We start from the raw sequence: 21265 nt of genomic DNA, 5'->3' as shown, positions 1-21265 counted from the left end.
ATGGTTGCATCAGAGAAAAAAAAGAATATCAAAGTGCATGTAATTACCAATCATGTCTGCAGCAGCGTGGCGCAGCGGAAGCGTGCTGGGCCCATAACCCAGAGGTCCCTGGATCGAAACCAGGCGCTGCAATAAGTTTTAAAAATGGAATTTTTTCTAAACTGTCGGTATTTCAGGTTTCAACACAATTGCATTAGCATGTAGTAACATATCCGCAACAAATAAAAATAATCTTAATAACAGTTTCACCTGTTTTTACATGAACACGTGTAGAATTATTAGTATTATCTGGAAAGTGACAATATTTTCGTAAATCCCAATAATACACAGTGAGATGTGGTGCAGAAGTTGAAAAAAATTAAAGGGAAATACAAGAATGTAGTTGTCTCTGTGGCGCAATAGGTTAGCGCGTTCGGCTGTTAACCGAAAGGTTGGTGGTTCGAGCCCACCCAGGGACGTTCTAAAGAGTTTCACTACTTTGATAAGTTTGTTGACTACTTATCAAAAATAAATTACAGTAATGGGCCACGTAAGTCAAATGAATCGCACTCACAATATATCATTTACCTGTGGATAGTTCTAACACGCGGCGCTATTGGTCGTTCCGTTTTAACGTAATATTTGGAATGTCGCCCTTTTATCGCGCTCCGATCCTTGGCTGAATGCCACTCAAGAATGCAGAATATCATTACCCCAATGAAACAATGGGTCGTGGAATTGAGTGACATAACTCTGTTCACATTTGGCTTGCAAGTACAGTTATTCGCATCTCATAGCCTTGCTGTTTCAACCGACGACATCGACCTTTGGGCTCGTGACATTGAAAGGAACCTGAACGGTGTCTTGGCCGTTTACAGTCGCGATGTCTACCACGACAACCCGAAGAAAAGACAAACTATCGTACTATTCGTCAAACAAAATGTACCAAGCACTAGTACTCACGAATATGATGATTGCGTTGCAACAAGTGCAAGTTAGTGTTGTTTTTCACTCGGCATTTACTGCAGTGCACTGCATGCATTTATCCATTGCGTTGTAGCAATCTTGTGCGGTTCGAACGTTCCCATGTGGCAAAATCTCTAGTGCGAAAGATTGCGACAGTTTATATTAGTGTTCTTGTATCCGAATTTCATGACTAGAATTGAAAATCAAACATCATACTGCAATATGTAAAATAATGAGGGCTCGTCCAGAAGTTGGAACCCGGAACCACTGCCACAGTAAGTGAGTATCATGCCCCTAGACCAACGAGTCAGACAAACATGCTGTCTACATATAAAATTGGTGACGATAATTATTTGATCTCGGTATTTTGAATTTGAGGATTGCGAAATTGCTGTTTTTGTGCAATCTAATCTGGGGCAGCGATTATTCTTTGTTTGGCAAAATATGGGCTCGTCCGGGATTTGAACCCGGGACCTCTCGCACCCAAAGCGAGAATCATACCCCTAGACCAACGAGCCAGATATAAATGGTACATAAGTATATGGAATCTTCGACGATAATTCTTCAATCGCTGATTTAAAAATGGATTGACAGATTGTCGTACTTATGCAAGCCGAATCTGGCGCAGCGATTATTCTTTGTTCAATAGAATATTAGCTCATCCGGGATTTGAACCAGAGACCTCCTGTACCCTAAAGGTAGCGTTTACTAATCTACATAGAGGTAAATGACCAAGTGCGGAGTTACAGTAATAAACACACGTTTGGGACAATGGGCTACATAACAAGAAGTGGTATAATACCGTTTATCAGCTTTTCTAGTTTTCATTTTTTCATGATGTTAATTTAAAAAAAGGTCATTAACAAATTCGGTCATTGTACCATTCGTCAAACAAAATGTATCAAGCACAAAAATGTACTCACGAAAATGATAATGGCGTTGTAACAAGTACAGACTTTCCGATGGTTGCATCAGAGAAAAAAAAGAATATCAAAGTGCATGTAATTACCAATCATGTCTGCAGCAGCGTGGCGCAGCGGAAGCGTGCTGGGCCCATAACCCAGAGGTCCCTGGATCGAAACCAGGCGCTGCTATAAGTTTTAAAAATGGAATTTTTTCTAAACTGTCGGTATTTCAGGTTTCAACACAATTGCATTAGCATGTAGTAACATATCCGCAACAAATAAAAATAATCTTAATAACAGTTTCACCTGTTTTTACATGAACACGTGTAGAATTATTAGTATTATCTGGAAAGTGACAATATTTTCGTAAATCCCAATAATACACAGTGAGATGTGGTGCAGAAGTTGAAAATAATTAAAGGGAAATACAAGAATGTAGTTGTCTCTGTGGCGCAATAGGTTAGCGCGTTCGGCTGTTAACCGAAAGGTTGGTGGTTCGAGCCCACCCAGGGACGTTCTAAAGAGTTTCACTACTTTGATAAGTTTGTTGACTACTTATCAAAAATAAATTACAGTAATGGGCCACGTAAGTCAAATGAATCGCACTCACAATATATCATTTACCTGTGGATAGTTCTAACACGCGGCGCTATTGGTCGTTCCGTTTTAACGTAATATTTGGAATGTCGCCCTTTTATCGCGCTCCGATCCTTGGCTGAATGCCACTCAAGAATGCAGAATATCATTACCCCAATGAAACAATGGGTCGTGGAATTGAGTGACATAACTCTGTTCACATTTGGCTTGCAAGTACAGTTATTCGCATCTCATAGCCTTGCTGTTTCAACCGACGACATCGACCTTTGGGCTCGTGACATTGAAAGGAACCTGAACGGTGTCTTGGCCGTTTACAGTCGCGATGTCTACCACGACAACCCGAAGAAAAGACAAACTATCGTACTATTCGTCAAACAAAATGTACCAAGCACTAGTACTCACGAATATGATGATTGCGTTGCAACAAGTGCAAGTTAGTGTTGTTTTTCACTCGGCATTTACTGCAGTGCACTGCATGCATTTATCCATTGCGTTGTAGCAATCTTGTGCGGTTCGAACGTTCCCATGTGGCAAAATCTCTAGTGCGAAAGATTGCGACAGTTTATATTAGTGTTCTTGTATCCGAATTTCATGACTAGAATTGAAAATCAAACATCATACTGCAATATGTAAAATAATGAGGGCTCGTCCAGAAGTTGGAACCCGGAACCACTGCCACAGTAAGTGAGTATCATGCCCCTAGACCAACGAGTCAGACAAACATGCTGTCTACATATAAAATTGGTGACGATAATTATTTGATCTCGGTATTTTGAATTTGAGGATTGCGAAATTGCTGTTTTTGTGCAATCGAATCTGGGGCAGCGATTATTCTTTGTTTGGCAAAATATGGGCTCGTCCGGGATTTGAACCCGGGACCTCTCGCACCCAAAGCGAGAATCATACCCCTAGACCAACGAGCCAGATATAAATGGTACATAAGTATATGGAATCTTCGACGATAATTCTTCAATCGCTGATTTAAAAATGGATTGACAGATTGTCGTACTTATGCAAGCCGAATCTGGCGCAGCGATTATTCTTTGTTCAATAGAATATTAGCTCATCCGGGATTTGAACCAGAGACCTCCTGTACCCTAAAGGTAGCGTTTACTAATCTACATAGAGGTAAATGACCAAGTGCGGAGTTACAGTAATAAACACACGTTTGGGACAATGGGTTACATAACAAGAAGTGGTATAATACCGTTTATCAGCTTTTCTAGTTTTCATTTTTTCATGATGTTAATTTAAAAAAAAGGTCATTAACAAATTCGGTCATTGTACCATTCGTCAAACAAAATGTATCAAGCACAAAAATGTACTCACGAAAATGATAATGGCGTTGTAACAAGTACAGACTTTCCGATGGTTGCATCAGAGAAAAAAAAGAATATCAAAGTGCATGTAATTACCAATCATGTCTGCAGCAGCGTGGCGCAGCGGAAGCGTGCTGGGCCCATAACCCAGAGGTCCCTGGATCGAAACCAGGCGCTGCTATAAGTTTTAAAAATGGAATTTTTTCTAAACTGTCGGTATTTCAGGTTTCAACACAATTGCATTAGCATGTAGTGACATATCCGCAACAAATAAAAATAATCTTAATAACAGTTTCACCTGTTTTTACATGAACACGTGTAGAATTATTAGTATTATCTGGAAAGTGACAATATTTTCGTAAATCCCAATAATACACAGTGAGATGTGGTGCAGAAGTTGAAAAAAATTAAAGGGAAATACGAGAATGTAGTTGTCTCTGTGGCGCAATAGGTTAGCGCGTTCGGCTGTTAACCGAAAGGTTGGTGGTTCGAGCCCACCCAGGGACGTTCTAAAGAGTTTCACTACTTTGATAAGTTTGTTGACTACTTATCAAAAATAAATTACAGTAATGGGCCACGTAAGTCAAATGAATGGCACTCACAATATATCATTTACCTGTGGATAGTTCTAACACGCGGCGCTATTGGTCGTTCCGTTTTAACGTAATATTTGGAATGTCGCCCTTTTATCGCGCTCCGATCCTTGGCTGAATGCCACTCAAGAATGCAGAATATCATTACCCCAATGAAACAATGGGTCGTGGAATTGAGTGACATAACTCTGTTCACATTTGGCTTGCAAGTACAGTTATTCGCATCTCATAGCCTTGCTGTTTCAACCGACAACATCGACCTTTGGGCTCGTGACATTGAAAGGAACCTGAACGGTGTCTTGGCCGTTTACAGTCGCGATGTCTACCACGACAACCCGAAGAAAAGACAAACTATCGTACTATTCGTCAAACAAAATGTACCAAGCACTAGTACTCACGAATATGATGATTGCGTTGCAACAAGTGCAAGTTAGTGTTGTTTTTCACTCGGCATTTACTGCAGTGCACTGCATGCATTTATCCATTGCGTTGTAGCAATCTTGTGCGGTTCGAACGTTCCCATGTGGCAAAATCTCTAATGCGAAAGATTGCGACAGTTTATATTAGTGTTCTTGTATCCGAATTTCATGACTAGAATTGAAAATCAAACATCATACTGCAATATGTAAAATAATGAGGGCTCGTCCAGAAGTTGGAACCCGGAACCACTGCCACAGTAAGTGAGTATCATGCCCCTAGACCAACGAGTCAGACAAACATGCTGTCTACATATAAAATTGGTGACGATAATTATTTGATCTCGGTATTTTGAATTTGAGGATTGCGAAATTGCTGTTTTTGTGCAATCGAATCTGGGGCAGCGATTATTCTTTGTTTGGCAAAATATGGGCTCGTCCGGGATTTGAACCCGGGACCTCTCGCACCCAAAGCGAGAATCATACCCCTAGACCAACGAGCCAGATATAAATGGTACATAAGTATATGGAATCTTCGATGATAATTCTTCAATCGCTGATTTAAAAATGGATTGACAGATTGTCGTACTTATGCAAGCCGAATCTGGCGCAGCGATTATTCTTTGTTCAATAGAATATTAGCTCATCCGGGATTTGAACCAGAGACCTCCTGTACCCTAAAGGTAGCGTTTACTAATCTACATAGAGGTAAATGACCAAGTGCGGAGTTACAGTAATAAACACACGTTTGGGACAATGGGCTACATAACAAGAAGTGGTATAATACCGTTTATCAGCTTTTCTAGTTTTCATTTTTTCATGATGTTAATTTAAAAAAAAGGTCATTAACAAATTCGGTCATTGTACCATTCGTCAAACAAAATGTATCAAGCACAAAAATGTACTCACGAAAATGATAATGGCGTTGTAACAAGTACAGACTTTCCGATGGTTGCATCAGAGAAAAAAAAGAATATCAAAGTGCATGTAATTACCAATCATGTCTGCAGCAGCGTGGCGCAGCGGAAGCGTGCTGGGCCCATAACCCAGAGGTCCCTGGATCGAAACCAGGCGCTGCTATAAGTTTTAAAAATGGAATTTTTTCTAAACTGTCGGTATTTCAGGTTTCAACACAATTGCATTAGCATGTAGTAACATATCCGCAACAAATAAAAATAATCTTAATAACAGTTTCACCTGTTTTTACATGAACACGTGTAGAATTGTTAGTATTATCTGGAAAGTGACAATATTTTCGTAAATCCCAATAATACACAGTGAGATGTGGTGCAGAAGTTGAAAAAAATTAAAGGGAAATACAAGAATGTAGTTGTCTCTGTGGCGCAATAGGTTAGCGCGTTCGGCTGTTAACCGAAAGGTTGGTGGTTCGAGCCCACCCAGGGACGTTCTAAAGAGTTTCACTACTTTGATAAGTTTGTTGACTACTTATCAAAAATAAATTACAGTAATGGGCCACCTAAGTCAAATGAATCGCACTCACAATATATCATTTACCTGTGGATAGTTCTAACACGCGGCGCTATTGGTCGTTCCGTTTTAACGTAATATTTGGAATGTCGCCCTTTTATCGCGCTCCGATCCTTGGCTGAATGCCACTCAAGAATGCAGAATATCATTACCCCAATGAAACAATGGGTCGTGGAATTGAGTGACATAACTCTGTTCACATTTGGCTTGCAAGTACAGTTATTCGCATCTCATAGCCTTGCTGTTTCAACCAACGACATCGACCTTTGGGCTCGTGACATTCAAAGGAACCTGAACGGTGTCTTGGCCGTTTACAGTCGCGATGTCTACCACGACAACCCGAAGAAAAGACAAACTATCGTACTATTCGTCAAACAAAATGTACCAAGCACTAGTACTCACGAATATGATGATTGCGTTGCAACAAGTACAAGTTATTGTTGTTTTTCACTCGGCATTTACTGCAGTGCACTGCATGCATTTATCCATTGCGTTGTAGCGATCTTGTGCGGTTCGAACGTTCCCATGTGGCAAAATCTCTAGTGCGAATGATTGCGACAGTTTATATTAGTGTTCTTGTATCCGAATTTCATGACTAGAATTGAAAATCAAACATCATACTGCAATATGTAAAATAATGAGGGCTCGTCCAGAAGTTGGAACCCGGAACCACTGCCACAGTAAGTGAGTATCATGCCCCTAGACCAACGAGTCAGACAAACATGCTGTCTACATATAAAATTGGTGACGATAATTATTTGATCTCGGTATTTTGAATTTGAGGATTGCGAAATTGCTGTTTTTGTGCAATCGAATCTGGGGCAGCGATTATTCTTTGTTTGGCAAAATATGGGCTCGTCCGGGATTTGAACCCGGGACCTCTCGCACCCAAAGCGAGAATCATACCCCTAGACCAACGAGCCAGATATAAATGGTACATAAGTATATGGAATCTTCGACGATAATTCTTCAATCGCTGATTTAAAAATGGATTGACAGATTGTCGTACTTATGCAAGCCGAATCTGGCGCAGCGATTATTCTTTGTTCAATAGAATATTAGCTCATCCGGGATTTGAACCAGAGACCTCCTGTACCCTAAAGGTAGCGTTTACTAATCTACATAGAGGTAAATGACCAAGTGCGGAGTTACAGTAATAAACACACGTTTGGGACAATGGGCTACATAACAAGAAGTGGTATAATACCGTTTATCAGCTTTTCTAGTTTTCATTTTTTCATGATGTTAATTTAAAAAAAAGGTCATTAACAAATTCGGTCATTGTACCATTCGTCAAACAAAATGTATCAAGCACAAAAATGTACTCACGAAAATGATAATGGCGTTGTAACAAGTACAGACTTTCCGATGGTTGCATCAGAGAAAAAAAAGAATATCAAAGTGCATGTAATTACCAATCATGTCTGCAGCAGCGTGGCGCAGCGGAAGCGTGCTGGGCCCATAACCCAGAGGTCCCTGGATCGAAACCAGGCGCTGCTATAAGTTTTAAAAATGGAATTTTTTCTAAACTGTCGGTATTTCAGGTTTCAACACAATTGCATTAGCATGTAGTAACATATCCGCAACAAATAAAAATAATCTTAATAACAGTTTCACCTGTTTTTACATGAACACGTGTAGAATTGTTAGTATTATCTGGAAAGTGACAATATTTTCGTAAATCCCAATAATACACAGTGAGATGTGGTGCAGAAGTTGAAAAAAATTAAAGGGAAATACAAGAATGTAGTTGTCTCTGTGGCGCAATAGGTTAGCGCGTTCGGCTGTTAACCGAAAGGTTGGTGGTTCGAGCCCACCCAGGGACGTTCTAAAGAGTTTCACTACTTTGATAAGTTTGTTGACTACTTATCAAAAATAAATTACAGTAATGGGCCACCTAAGTCAAATGAATCGCACTCACAATATATCATTTACCTGTGGATAGTTCTAACACGCGGCGCTATTGGTCGTTCCGTTTTAACGTAATATTTGGAATGTCGCCCTTTTATCGCGCTCCGATCCTTGGCTGAATGCCACTCAAGAATGCAGAATATCATTACCCCAATGAAACAATGGGTCGTGGAATTGAGTGACATAACTCTGTTCACATTTGGCTTGCAAGTACAGTTATTCGCATCTCATAGCCTTGCTGTTTCAACCAACGACATCGACCTTTGGGCTCGTGACATTCAAAGGAACCTGAACGGTGTCTTGGCCGTTTACAGTCGCGATGTCTACCACGACAACCCGAAGAAAAGACAAACTATCGTACTATTCGTCAAACAAAATGTACCAAGCACTAGTACTCACGAATATGATGATTGCGTTGCAACAAGTACAAGTTATTGTTGTTTTTCACTCGGCATTTACTGCAGTGCACTGCATGCATTTATCCATTGCGTTGTAGCGATCTTGTGCGGTTCGAACGTTCCCATGTGGCAAAATCTCTAGTGCGAATGATTGCGACAGTTTATATTAGTGTTCTTGTATCCGAATTTCATGACTAGAATTGAAAATCAAACATCATACTGCAATATGTAAAATAATGAGGGCTCGTCCAGAAGTTGGAACCCGGAACCACTGCCACAGTAAGTGAGTATCATGCCCCTAGACCAACGAGTCAGACAAACATGCTGTCTACATATAAAATTGGTGACGATAATTATTTGATCTCGGTATTTTGAATTTGAGGATTGCGAAATTTCTGTTTTTGTGCAATCGAATCTGGGGCAGCGATTATTCTTTGTTTGGCAAAATATGGGCTCGTCCGGGATTTGAACCCGGGACCTCTCGCACCCAAAGCGAGAATCATACCCCTAGACCAACGAGCCAGATATAAATGGTACATAAGTATATGGAATCTTCGACGATAATTCTTCAATCGCTGATTTAAAAATGGATTGACAGATTGTCGTACTTATGCAAGCCGAATCTGGCGCAGCGATTATTCTTTGTTCAATAGAATATTAGCTCATCCGGGATTTGAACCAGAGACCTCCTGTACCCTAAAGGTAGCGTTTACTAATCTACATAGAGGTAAATGACCAAGTGCGGAGTTACAGTAATAAACACACGTTTGGGACAATGGGTTACATAACAAGAAGTGGTATAATACCGTTTATCAGCTTTTCTAGTTTTCATTTTTTCATGATGTTAATTTAAAAAAAAGGTCATTAACAAATTCGGTCATTGTACCATTCGTCAAACAAAATGTATCAAGCACAAAAATGTACTCACGAAAATGATAATGGCGTTGTAACAAGTACAGACTTTCCGATGGTTGCATCAGAGAAAAAAAAGAATATCAAAGTGCATGTAATTACCAATCATGTCTGCAGTAGCGTGGCGCAGCGGAAGCGTGCTGGGCCCATAACCCAGAGGTCCCTGGATCGAAACCAGGCGCTGCTATAAGTTTTAAAAATGGAATTTTTTCTAAACTGTCGGTATTTCAGGTTTCAACACAATTGCATTAGCATGTAGTGACATATCCGCAACAAATAAAAATAATCTTAATAACAGTTTCACCTGTTTTTACATGAACACGTGTAGAATTATTAGTATTATCTGGAAAGTGACAATATTTTCGTAAATCCCAATAATACACAGTGAGATGTGGTGCAGAAGTTGAAAAAAATTAAAGGGAAATACGAGAATGTAGTTGTCTCTGTGGCGCAATAGGTTAGCGCGTTCGGCTGTTAACCGAAAGGTTGGTGGTTCGAGCCCACCCAGGGACGTTCTAAAGAGTTTCACTACTTTGATAAGTTTGTTGACTACTTATCAAAAATAAATTACAGTAATGGGCCACGTAAGTCAAATGAATGGCACTCACAATATATCATTTACCTGTGGATAGTTCTAACACGCGGCGCTATTGGTCGTTCCGTTTTAACGTAATATTTGGAATGTCGCCCTTTTATCGCGCTCCGATCCTTGGCTGAATGCCACTCAAGAATGCAGAATATCATTACCCCAATGAAACAATGGGTCGTGGAATTGAGTGACATAACTCTGTTCACATTTGGCTTGCAAGTACAGTTATTCGCATCTCATAGCCTTGCTGTTTCAACCGACAACATCGACCTTTGGGCTCGTGACATTGAAAGGAACCTGAACGGTGTCTTGGCCGTTTACAGTCGCGATGTCTACCACGACAACCCGAAGAAAAGACAAACTATCGTACTATTCGTCAAACAAAATGTACCAAGCACTAGTACTCACGAATATGATGATTGCGTTGCAACAAGTGCAAGTTAGTGTTGTTTTTCACTCGGCATTTACTGCAGTGCACTGCATGCATTTATCCATTGCGTTGTAGCAATCTTGTGCGGTTCGAACGTTCCCATGTGGCAAAATCTCTAGTGCGAAAGATTGCGACAGTTTATATTAGTGTTCTTGTATCCGAATTTCATGACTAGAATTGAAAATCAAACATCATACTGCAATATGTAAAATAATGAGGGCTCGTCCAGAAGTTGGAACCCGGAACCACTGCCACAGTAAGTGAGTATCATGCCCCTAGACCAACGAGTCAGACAAACATGCTGTCTACATATAAAATTGGTGACGATAATTATTTGATCTCGGTATTTTGAATTTGAGGATTGCGAAATTGCTGTTTTTGTGCAATCGAATCTGGGGCAGCGATTATTCTTTGTTTGGCAAAATATGGGCTCGTCCGGGATTTGAACCCGGGACCTCTCGCACCCAAAGCGAGAATCATACCCCTAGACCAACGAGCCAGATATAAATGGTACATAAGTATATGGAATCTTCGACGATAATTCTTCAATCGCTGATTTAAAAATGGATTGACAGATTGTCGTACTTATGCAAGCCGAATCTGGCGCAGCGATTATTCTTTGTTCAATAGAATATTAGCTCATCCGGGATTTGAACCAGAGACCTCCTGTACCCTAAAGGTAGCGTTTACTAATCTACATAGAGGTAAATGACCAAGTGCGGAGTTACAGTAATAAACACACGTTTGGGACAATGGGTTACATAACAAGAAGTGGTATAATACCGTTTATCAGCTTTTCTAGTTTTCATTTTTTCATGATGTTAATTTAAAAAAAAGGTCATTAACAAATTCGGTCATTGTACCATTCGTCAAACAAAATGTATCAAGCACAAAAATGTACTCACGAAAATGATAATGGCGTTGTAACAAGTACAGACTTTCCGATGGTTGCATCAGAGAAAAAAAAGAATATCAAAGTGCATGTAATTACCAATCATGTCTGCAGCAGCGTGGCGCAGCGGAAGCGTGCTGGGCCCATAACCCAGAGGTCCCTGGATCGAAACCAGGCGCTGCTATAAGTTTTAAAAATGGAATTTTTTCTAAACTGTCGGTATTTCAGGTTTCAACACAATTGCATTAGCATGTAGTAACATATCCGCAACAAATAAAAATAATCTTAATAACAGTTTCACCTGTTTTTACATGAACACGTGTAGAATTATTAGTATTATCTGGAAAGTGACAATATTTTCGTAAATCCCAATAATACACAGTGAGATGTGGAGCAGAAGTTGAAAAAAATTAAAGGGAAATACGAGAATGTAGTTGTCTCTGTGGCGCAATAGGTTAGCGCGTTCGGCTGTTAACCGAAAGGTTGGTGGTTCGAGCCCACCCAGGGACGTTCTAAAGAGTTTCACTACTTTGATAAGTTTGTTGACTACTTATCAAAAATAAATTACAGTAATGGGCCACGTAAGTCAAATGAATCGCACTCACAATATATCATTTACCTGTGGATAGTTCTAACACGCGGCGCTATTGGTCGTTCCGTTTTAACGTAATATTTGGAATGTCGCCCTTTTATCGCGCTCCGATCCTTGGCTGAATGCCACTCAAGAATGCAGAATATCATTACCCCAATGAAACAATGGGTCGTGGAATTGAGTGACATAACTCTGTTCACATTTGGCTTGCAAGTACAGTTATTCGCATCTCATAGCCTTGCTGTTTCAACCGACGACATCGACCTTTGGGCTCGTGACATTCAAAGGAACCTGAACGGTGTCTTGGCCGTTTACAGTCGCGATGTCTACCACGACAACCCGAAGAAAAGACAAACTATCGTACTATTCGTCAAACAAAATGTACCAAGCACTAGTACTCACGAATATGATGATTGCGTTGCAACAAGTACAAGTTAGTGTTGTTTTTCACTCGGCATTTACTGCAGTGCACTGCATGCATTTATCCATTGCGTTGTAGCGATCTTGTGCGGTTCGAACGTTCCCATGTGGCAAAATCTCTAGTGCGAATGATTGCGACAGTTTATATTAGTGTTCTTGTATCCGAATTTCATGACTAGAATTGAAAATCAAACATCATACTGCAATATGTAAAAAAATGAGGGCTCGTCCAGGAGTTGGAACCCGGAACCACTGCCACAGTAAGTGAGTATCATGCCCCTAGACCAACGAGTCAGACAAACATGCTGTCTACATATAAAATTGGTGACGATAATTATTTGATCTCGGTATTTTGAAATTGAGGATTGCGAAATTGCTGTTTTTATGAAATCGAATCTGGGGCAGCGATTATTCTTTGTTTGGCAAAATATGGGCTCGTCCGGGATTTGAACCCAGGACCTCTCGCACCCAAAGCGAGAATCATACCCCTAGACCAACGAGCCAGATATAAATGGTACATAAGTATATGGAATCTTCGACGATAATTCTTCAATCGCTGATTTAAAAATGGATTGACAGATTGTCGTACTTATGCAAGTCGAATCTGGCGCAGCGATTATTCTTTGTTCAATAGAATATTAGCTCATCCGGGATTTGAACCAGAGACCTCCTGTACCCTAAAGGTAGCATTTACTAATCTACATAGAGGTAAATGACCAAGTGCGGAGTTACAGTAATAAACACACGTTTGGGACAATGGGTCACATAACAAGAAGTGGTATAATACCGTTTATCAGCTTTTCTAGTTTTCATTTTTTCATGATGTTAATTTAAAAAAAAGATCATTAACAAATTCGGTCATTGTACCATTCGTCAAACAAAATGTATCAAGCACAAAAATGTACTCACGAAAATGATAATGGCGTTGTAACAAGTACAGACTTTCCGATGGTTGCATCAGAGAAAAAAAAGAATATCAAAGTGCATGTAATTACCAATCATGTCTGCAGCAGCGTGGCGCAGCGGAAGCGTGCTGGGCCCATAACCCAGAGGTCCCTGGATCGAAACCAGGCGCTGCTATAAGTTTTAAAAATGGAATTTTTTCTAAACTGTCGGTATTTCAGGTTTCAACACAATTGCATTAGCATGTAGTAACATATCCGCAACAAATAAAAATAATCTTAATAACAGTTTCACTTGTTTTTACATGAACACGTGTAGAATTATTAGTATTATCTGGAAAGTGACAATATTTTCGTAAATCCCAATAATACACAGTGAGATGTGGTGCAGAAGTTGAAAAAAATTAAAGGGAAATACGAGAATGTAGTTGTCTCTGTGGCGCAATAGGTTAGCGCGTTCGGCTGTTAACCGAAAGGTTGGTGGTTCGAGCCCACCCAGGGACGTTCTAAAGAGTTTCACTACTTTGATAAGTTTGTTGACTACTTATCAAAAATAAATTACAGTAATGGGCCACGTAAGTCAAATGAATCGCACTCACAATATATTATTTACCTGTGGATAGTTCTAACACGCGGCGCTATTGGTCGTTCCGTTTTAACGTAATATTTGGAATGTCGCCCTTTTATCGCGCTCCGATCCTTGGCTGAATGCCACTCAAGAATGCAGAATATCATTACCCCAATGAAACAATGGGTCGTGGAATTGAGTGACATAACTCTGTTCACATTTGGCTTGCAAGTACAGTTATTCGCATCTCATAGCCTTGCTGTTTCAACCGACGACATCGACCTTTGGGCTCGTGACATTGAAAGGAACCTGAACGGTGTCTTGGCCGTTTACAGTCGCGATGTCTACCACGACAACCCGAAGAAAAGACAAACTATCGTACTATTCGTCAAACAAAATGTACCAAGCACTAGTACTCACGAATATGATGATTGCGTTGCAACAAGTGCAAGTTAGTGTTGTTTTTCACTCGGCATTTACTGCAGTGCACTGCATGCATTTATCCATTGCGTTGTAGCAATCTTGTGCGGTTCGAACGTTCCCATGTGGCAAAATCTCTAGTGCGAAAGATTGCGACAGTTTATATTAGTGTTCTTGTATCCGAATTTCATGACTAGAATTGAAAATCAAACATCATACTGCAATATGTAAAAAAATGAGGGCTCGTCCAGGAGTTGGAACCCGGAACCACTGCCACAGTAATTGAGTATCATGCCCCTAGACCAACGAGTCAGACAAACATGCTGTCTACATATAAAATTGGGACCATAATTATTTGATCTCGGTATTTTGAAATTGAGGATTGCGAAATTGCTGTTTTTATGCAATTGAATCTGGGGCAGTGATTATTCTTTGTTTGACAAAATATGGGCTCGTCCGGGATTTGAATCCGGGACCTCTCGCACCCAAAGCGAGAATCATACCCCTAGACCAACGAGCCAGATATAAATGGTACATAAGTATATGGAATCTTCGACGATAATTCTTCAATCGCTGATTTAAAAATGGATTGACAGATTGTCGTACTTATGCAAGTCGAATCTGGCGCAGCGATTATTCTTTGTTCAATAGAATATTAGCTCATCCGGGATTTGAACCAGAGACCTCCTGTACCCTAAAGGTAGCATTTACTAATCTACATAGAGGTAAATGACCAAGTGCGGAGTTACAGTAATAAACACACGTTTGGGACAATGGGTCACATAACAAGAAGTGGTATAATACCGTTTATCAGCTTTTCTAGTTTTCATTTTTTCATGATGTTAATTTAAAAAAAAGATCATTAACAAATTCGGTCATTGTACCATTCGTCAAACAAAATGTATCAAGCACAAAAATGTACTCACGAAAATGATAATGGCGTTGTAACAAGTACAGACTTTCCGATGGTTGCATCAGAGAAAAAAAAGAATATCAAAGTGCATGTAATTACCAATCATGTCTGCAGCAGCGTGGCGCAGCGGAAGCGTGCTGGGCCCATAACCCAGAGGTCCCTGGATCGAAACCAGGCGCTGCTATAAGTTTTAAAAATCGAATTTTTTCTAAACTGTCGGTATTTCAGGTTTCAACACAATTGCATTAGCATGTAGTAACATATCCGCAACAAATAAAAATAATCTTAATAACAGTTTCACTTGTTTTTACATGAACACGTGTAGAATTATTAGTATTATCTGGAAAGTGACAATATTTTCGTAAATCCCAATAATACACAGTGACATGTGGTGCAGAAGTTGAAAAAAATTAAAGGGAAATACGAGAATGTAGTTGTCTCTGTGGCGCAATAGGTTAGCGCGTTCGGCTGTTAACCGAAAGGTTGGTGGTTCGAGCCCACCCAGGGACGTTCTAAAGAGTTTTACTACTTTGATAAGTTTGTTGACTACTTATCAAAAATAAATTACAGTAATGGGCCACGTAAGTCAAATGAATCGCACTCACAATATATCATTTACCTGTGGATAGTTCTAACACGCGTCGCTATTGGTCGTTCCGTTTTAACGTAATATTTGGAATGTCGCCCTTTTATCGCGCTCTGATCCTTGGCTGAATGCCACTCAAGAATGCAGAATATCATTACCCCAATGAAACAATGGGTCGTGGAATTGAGTGACATAACTCTGTTCACATTTGGCTTGCAAGTACAGTTATTCGCATCTCATAGCCTTGCCGTTTCAACCGACGACATCGACCTTTGGGCTCGTGACATTCAAAGGAACCTGAACGGTGTCTTGGCCGTTTACAGTCGCGATGTCTACCACGACAACCCGAAGAAAAGACAAACTATCGTACTATTCGTCAAACAAAATGTACCAAGCACTAGTACTCACGAATATGATGATTGCGTTGCAACAAGTACAAGTTATTGTTGTTTTTCACTCGGCATTTACTGCAGTGCACTGCATGCATTTATCCATTGCGTTGTAGCGATCTTGTGCGGTTCGAACGTTCCCATGTGGCAAAATCTCTAGTGCGAATGATTGCGACAGTTTATATTAGTGTTCTTGTATCCAAATTTCATGACTAGAATTGAAAATCAAACATCATACTGCAATATGTAAAAAAATGAGGGCTCGTCCAGGAGTTGGAACCCGGAACCACTGCCACAGTAAGTGAGTATCATGCCCCTAGACCAACGAGTCAGACAAACATGCTGTCTACATATAAAATTGGGACCATAATTATTTGATCTCGGTATTTTGAAATTGAGGATTGCGAAATTGCTGTTTTTATGCAATCGAATCTGGGGCAGCGATTATTCTTTGTTTGACAAAATATGGGCTCGTCCGGGATTTGAACCCGGGACCGCTCGCACCCAAAGCGAGAATCATACCCCTAGACCAACGAGCCAGATATAAATGGTACATAAGTATATGGAATCTTCGACGATAATTCTTCAATCGCTGATTTAAAAATGGATTGACAGATTGTCGTACTTATGCAAGTCGAATCTGGCGCAGCGATTATTCTTTGTTCAATAGAATATTAGCTCATCCGGGATTTGAACCAGAGACCTCCTGTACCCTAAAGGTAGCATTTACTAATCTACATAGAGGTAAATGACCAAGTGCGGAGTTACAGTAATAAACACACGTTTGGGACAATGGGTCACATAACAAGAAGTGGTATAATACCGTTTATCAGCTTTTCTTGTTTTCATTTTTTCATGATGTTAATTTAAAAAAAAGATCATTAACAAATTCGGTCATTGTACCATTCGTCAAACAAAATGTATCAAGCACAAAAATGTACTCACGAAAATGATAATGGCGTTGTAACAAGTACAGACTTTCCGATGGTTGCATCAGAGAAAAAAAAGAATATCAAAGTGCATGTAATTACCAATCATGTCTGCGGAAGCGTGCTGGGCCCATAATCCAGAGGTCCCTGGATCGAAACCAGGCGCTGCTATAAGTTTTAAAAATCGAATTTTTTCTAAACTGTCGGTATTTCAGGTTTCAACACAATTGCATTAGCATGTAGTAACATATCCGCAACAAATAAAAATAATCTTAATAACAGTTTCACCTGTTTTTACATGAACACGTGTAGAATTATTAGTATTATCTGGAAAGTGACAATATTTTCGTAAATCCCAATAATACACAGTGAGATGTGGTGCAGAAGTTGAAGAAAATTAAAGGGAAATACGAGAATGTAGTTGTCTCTGTGGCGCAATAGGTTAGCGCGTTCGGCTGTTAACCGAAAGGTTGGTGGTTCGAGCCCACCCAGGGACGCTCTAAAGAGTTTTACTACTTTGATAAGTTTGTTGACGACTTATCAAAAATAAATTACAGTAATGGGCCACGTAAGTCAAATGAATGGCACTCACAATATATCATTTACCTGTGGATAGTTCTAACACGCGGCGCTATTGGTCGTTCCGTTTTAACGTAATATTTGGAATGTCGCCCTTTTATCGCGCTCTGATCCTTGGCTGAATGCCACTCAAGAATGCAGAATATCATTACCCCAATGAAACAATGGGTCGTGGAATTGAGTGACATAACTCTGTTCACATTTGGCTTGCAAGTACAGTTATTCGCATCTCATAGCCTTGCTGTTTCAACCGACGACATCGACCTTTGGGCTCGTGACATTCAAAGGAACCTGAACAGTGTCTTGGCCGTTTACAGTCGCGATGTCTACCACGACAACCCGAAGAAAAGACAAACTATCGTACTATTCGTCAAACAAAATGTACCAAGCACTAGTACTCACGAATATGATGATTGCGTTACAACAAGTACAAGTTATTGTTGTTTTTCACTCGGCATTTACTGCAGTGCACTGCATGCATTTATCCATTGCGTTGTAGCGATCTTGTGCGGTTCGAACGTTCCCATGTGGCAAAATCTCTAGTGCGAATGATTGCGACAGTTTATATTAGTGTTCTTGTATCCAAATTTCATGACTAGAATTGAAAATCAAACATCATACTGCAATATGTAAAAAAATGAGGGCTCGTCCAGGAGTTGGAACCCGGAACCACTGCCACAGTAAGTGAGTATCATGCCCCTAGACCAACGAGTCAGACAAACATGCTGTCTACATATAAAATTGGGACCATAATTATTTGATCTCGGTATTTTGAAATTGAGGATTGCGAAATTGCTGTTTTTATGCAATCGAATCTGGGGCAGCGATTATTCTTTGTTTGACAAAATATGGGCTCGTCCGGGATTTGAACCCGGGACCGCTCGCACCCAAAGCGAGAATCATACCCCTAGACCAACGAGCCAGATATAAATGGTACATAAGTATATGGAATCTTCGACGATAATTCTTCAATCGCTGATTTAAAAATGGATTGACAGATTGTCGTACTTATGCAAGTCGAATCTGGCGCAGCGATTATTCTTTGTTCAATAGAATATTAGCTCATCCGGGATTTGAACCAGAGACCTCCTGTACCCTAAAGGTAGCATTTACTCATCTACATAGAGGTAAATGACCAAGTGCGGAGTTACAGTAATAAACACACGTTTGGGACAATGGGTCACATAACAAGAAGTGGTATAATACCGTTTATCAGCTTTTCTAGTTTTCATTTTTTCATGATGTTAATTTAAAAAAAAGATCATTAACAAATTCGGTCATTGTACCATTCGTCAAACAAAATGTATCAAGCACAAAAATGTACTCACGAAAATGATAATGGCGTTGTAACAAGTACAGACTTTCCGATGGTTGCATCAGAGAAAAAAAAGAATATCAAAGTGCATGTAATTACCAATCATGTCTGCAGCAGCGTGGCGCAGCGGAAGCGTGCTGGGCCCATAACCCAGAGGTCCCTGGATCGAAACCAGACGCTGCTATAAGTTTTAAAAATCGAATTTTTTCTAAACTGTCGGTATTTCAGGTTTCAACACAATTGCATTAGCATGTAGTAACATATCCGCAACAAATAAAAATAATCTTAATAACAGTTTCACCTGTTTTTACATGAACAGGTGTAGAATTATTAGTATTATCTGGAAAGTGACAATATTTTCGTAAATCCCAATAATACACAGTGAGATGTGGTGCAGAAGTTGAAAAAAATTAAAGGGAAATACGAGAATGTAGTTGTCTCTGTGGCGCAATAGGTTAGCGCGTTCGGCTGTTAACCGAAAGGTTGGTGGTTCGAGCCCACCCAGGGACGTTCTAAAGAGTTTCACTACTTTGATAAGTTTGTTGACTACTTATCAAAAATAAATTACAGTAATGGGCCACGTAAGTCAAATGAATCGCACTCACAATATATCATTTACCTGTGGATAGTTCTAACATGCGGCGCTATTGGTCGTTCCGTTTTAACGTAATATTTGGAATGTCGCCCTTTTATCGCGCTCCGATCCTTGGCTGAATGCCGCTCAAGAATGCAGAATATCATTACCCCAATGAAACAATGGGTCGTGGAATTGAGTGACATAACTCTGTTCACATTTGGCTTGCAAGTACAGTTATTCGCATCTCATAGCCTTGCTGTTTCAACCGACGACATCGACCTTTGGGCTCGTGACATTGAAAGGAACCTGAACGGTGTCTTGGCCGTTTACAGTCGCGATGTCTACCACGACAACCCGAAGAAAAGACAAACTATCGTACTATTCGTCAAACAAAATGTACCAAGCACTAGTACTCACAAATATGATGATTGCGTTGCAACAAGTGCAAGTTAGTGTTGTTTTTCACTCGGCATTTACTGCAGTGCACTGCATGCATTTATCCATTGTGTTGTAGCAATCTTGTGCGGTTCGAACGTTCTCATGTGGCAAAATCTCTAGTGCGAAAGATTGCGACAGTTTATATTAGTGTTCTTGTATCCGAATTTCATGACTAGAATTGAAAATCAAACATCATACTGCAATATGTAAAATAATGAGGGCTCGTCCAGAAGTTGGAACCCGGAACCACTGCCACAGTAAGTGAGTATCATGCCCCTAGACCAACGAGTCAGACAAACATGCTGTCTACATATAAAATTGGTGACGATAATTATTTGATCTCGGTATTTTGAATTTGAGGATTGCGAAATTGCTGTTTTTGTGCAATCGAATCTGGGGCAGCGATTATTCTTTGTTTGGCAAAATATGGGCTCGTCCGGGATTTGAACCCGGGACCTCTCGCACCCAAAGCGAGAATCATACCCCTAGACCAACGAGCCAGATATAAATGGTACATAAGTATATGGAATCTTCGACGATAATTCTTCAATCGCTGATTTAAAAATGGATTGACAGATTGTCGTACTTATGCAAGCCGAATCTGGCGCAGCGATTATTCTTTGTTCAATAGAATATTAGCTCATCCGGGATTTGAACCAGAGACCTCCTGTACCCTAAAGGTAGCGTTTACTAATCTACATAGAGGTAAATGACCAAGTGCGGAGTTACAGTAATAAACACACGTTTGGGACAATGGGTTACATAACAAGAAGTGGTATAATACCGTTTATCAGCTTTTCTAGTTTTCATTTTTTCATGATGTTAATTTAAAAAAAAGGTCATTAACAAATTCGGTCATTGTACCATTCGTCAAACAAAATGTATCAAGCACAAAAATGTACTCACGAAAATGATAATGGCGTTGTAACAAGTACAGACTTTCCGATGGTTGCATCAGAGAAAAAAAGAATATCAAAGTGCATGTAATTACCAATCATGTCTGCAGCAGCGTGGCGCAGCGGAAGCGTGCTGGGCCCATAACCCAGAGGTCCCTGGATCGAAACCAGGCGCTGCTATAAGTTTTAAAAATGGAATTTTTTCTAAACTGTCGGTATTTCAGGTTTCAACACAATTGCATTAGCATGTAGTAACATATCCGCAACAAATAAAAATAATCTTAATAACAGTTTCACCTGTTTTTACATGAACACGTGTAGAATTATTAGTATTATCTGGAAAGTG

At 40.0% G+C, this 21265-nt stretch overlaps 15 non-coding genes across 15 annotated transcripts; 4 read left to right on the top strand and 11 right to left on the bottom strand.

Annotated features, from left to right (window-relative positions):
- Window positions 1–1391: 1391 nt before the first annotated feature.
- Window positions 1392–1463, bottom strand: TRNAP-UGG (transfer RNA proline (anticodon UGG)). The gene has a single exon. It is a non-coding gene; the product is annotated as a tRNA-Pro (tRNA).
- A 1835-nt stretch (window positions 1464–3298) lies between these two features.
- On the bottom strand, window positions 3299–3370 carry TRNAP-UGG (transfer RNA proline (anticodon UGG)). The gene has a single exon. It is a non-coding gene; the product is annotated as a tRNA-Pro (tRNA).
- A 1836-nt stretch (window positions 3371–5206) lies between these two features.
- On the bottom strand, window positions 5207–5278 carry TRNAP-UGG (transfer RNA proline (anticodon UGG)). Its single transcript has one exon. It is a non-coding gene; the product is annotated as a tRNA-Pro (tRNA).
- Window positions 5279–7114: 1836 nt separating this feature from the next.
- On the bottom strand, window positions 7115–7186 carry TRNAP-UGG (transfer RNA proline (anticodon UGG)). The gene has a single exon. It is a non-coding gene; the product is annotated as a tRNA-Pro (tRNA).
- Window positions 7187–9022: 1836 nt separating this feature from the next.
- Window positions 9023–9094, bottom strand: TRNAP-UGG (transfer RNA proline (anticodon UGG)). Its single transcript has one exon. It is a non-coding gene; the product is annotated as a tRNA-Pro (tRNA).
- A 1836-nt stretch (window positions 9095–10930) lies between these two features.
- On the bottom strand, window positions 10931–11002 carry TRNAP-UGG (transfer RNA proline (anticodon UGG)). Its single transcript has one exon. It is a non-coding gene; the product is annotated as a tRNA-Pro (tRNA).
- Window positions 11003–11507: 505 nt separating this feature from the next.
- TRNAM-CAU (transfer RNA methionine (anticodon CAU)) lies at window positions 11508–11579 on the top strand. Its single transcript has one exon. It is a non-coding gene; the product is annotated as a tRNA-Met (tRNA).
- A 1259-nt stretch (window positions 11580–12838) lies between these two features.
- TRNAP-UGG (transfer RNA proline (anticodon UGG)) lies at window positions 12839–12910 on the bottom strand. The gene has a single exon. It is a non-coding gene; the product is annotated as a tRNA-Pro (tRNA).
- Window positions 12911–13415: 505 nt separating this feature from the next.
- TRNAM-CAU (transfer RNA methionine (anticodon CAU)) lies at window positions 13416–13487 on the top strand. Its single transcript has one exon. It is a non-coding gene; the product is annotated as a tRNA-Met (tRNA).
- A 1258-nt stretch (window positions 13488–14745) lies between these two features.
- On the bottom strand, window positions 14746–14817 carry TRNAP-UGG (transfer RNA proline (anticodon UGG)). The gene has a single exon. It is a non-coding gene; the product is annotated as a tRNA-Pro (tRNA).
- A 505-nt stretch (window positions 14818–15322) lies between these two features.
- TRNAM-CAU (transfer RNA methionine (anticodon CAU)) lies at window positions 15323–15394 on the top strand. The gene has a single exon. It is a non-coding gene; the product is annotated as a tRNA-Met (tRNA).
- A 1258-nt stretch (window positions 15395–16652) lies between these two features.
- Window positions 16653–16724, bottom strand: TRNAP-UGG (transfer RNA proline (anticodon UGG)). Its single transcript has one exon. It is a non-coding gene; the product is annotated as a tRNA-Pro (tRNA).
- Window positions 16725–18543: 1819 nt separating this feature from the next.
- Window positions 18544–18615, bottom strand: TRNAP-UGG (transfer RNA proline (anticodon UGG)). Its single transcript has one exon. It is a non-coding gene; the product is annotated as a tRNA-Pro (tRNA).
- A 1836-nt stretch (window positions 18616–20451) lies between these two features.
- TRNAP-UGG (transfer RNA proline (anticodon UGG)) lies at window positions 20452–20523 on the bottom strand. Its single transcript has one exon. It is a non-coding gene; the product is annotated as a tRNA-Pro (tRNA).
- A 504-nt stretch (window positions 20524–21027) lies between these two features.
- On the top strand, window positions 21028–21099 carry TRNAM-CAU (transfer RNA methionine (anticodon CAU)). The gene has a single exon. It is a non-coding gene; the product is annotated as a tRNA-Met (tRNA).
- The last annotated feature ends 166 nt before the right edge of the window (window positions 21100–21265 follow it).

This window comes from Saccoglossus kowalevskii, chromosome 3 (assembly GCF_978046115.1).
Source record: "Saccoglossus kowalevskii chromosome 3, keSacKowa6.1, whole genome shotgun sequence".
Classification (NCBI taxonomy): domain Eukaryota; kingdom Metazoa; phylum Hemichordata; class Enteropneusta; family Harrimaniidae; genus Saccoglossus; species Saccoglossus kowalevskii.
This window is presented reverse-complemented; position numbering and strand designations above follow the sequence as displayed.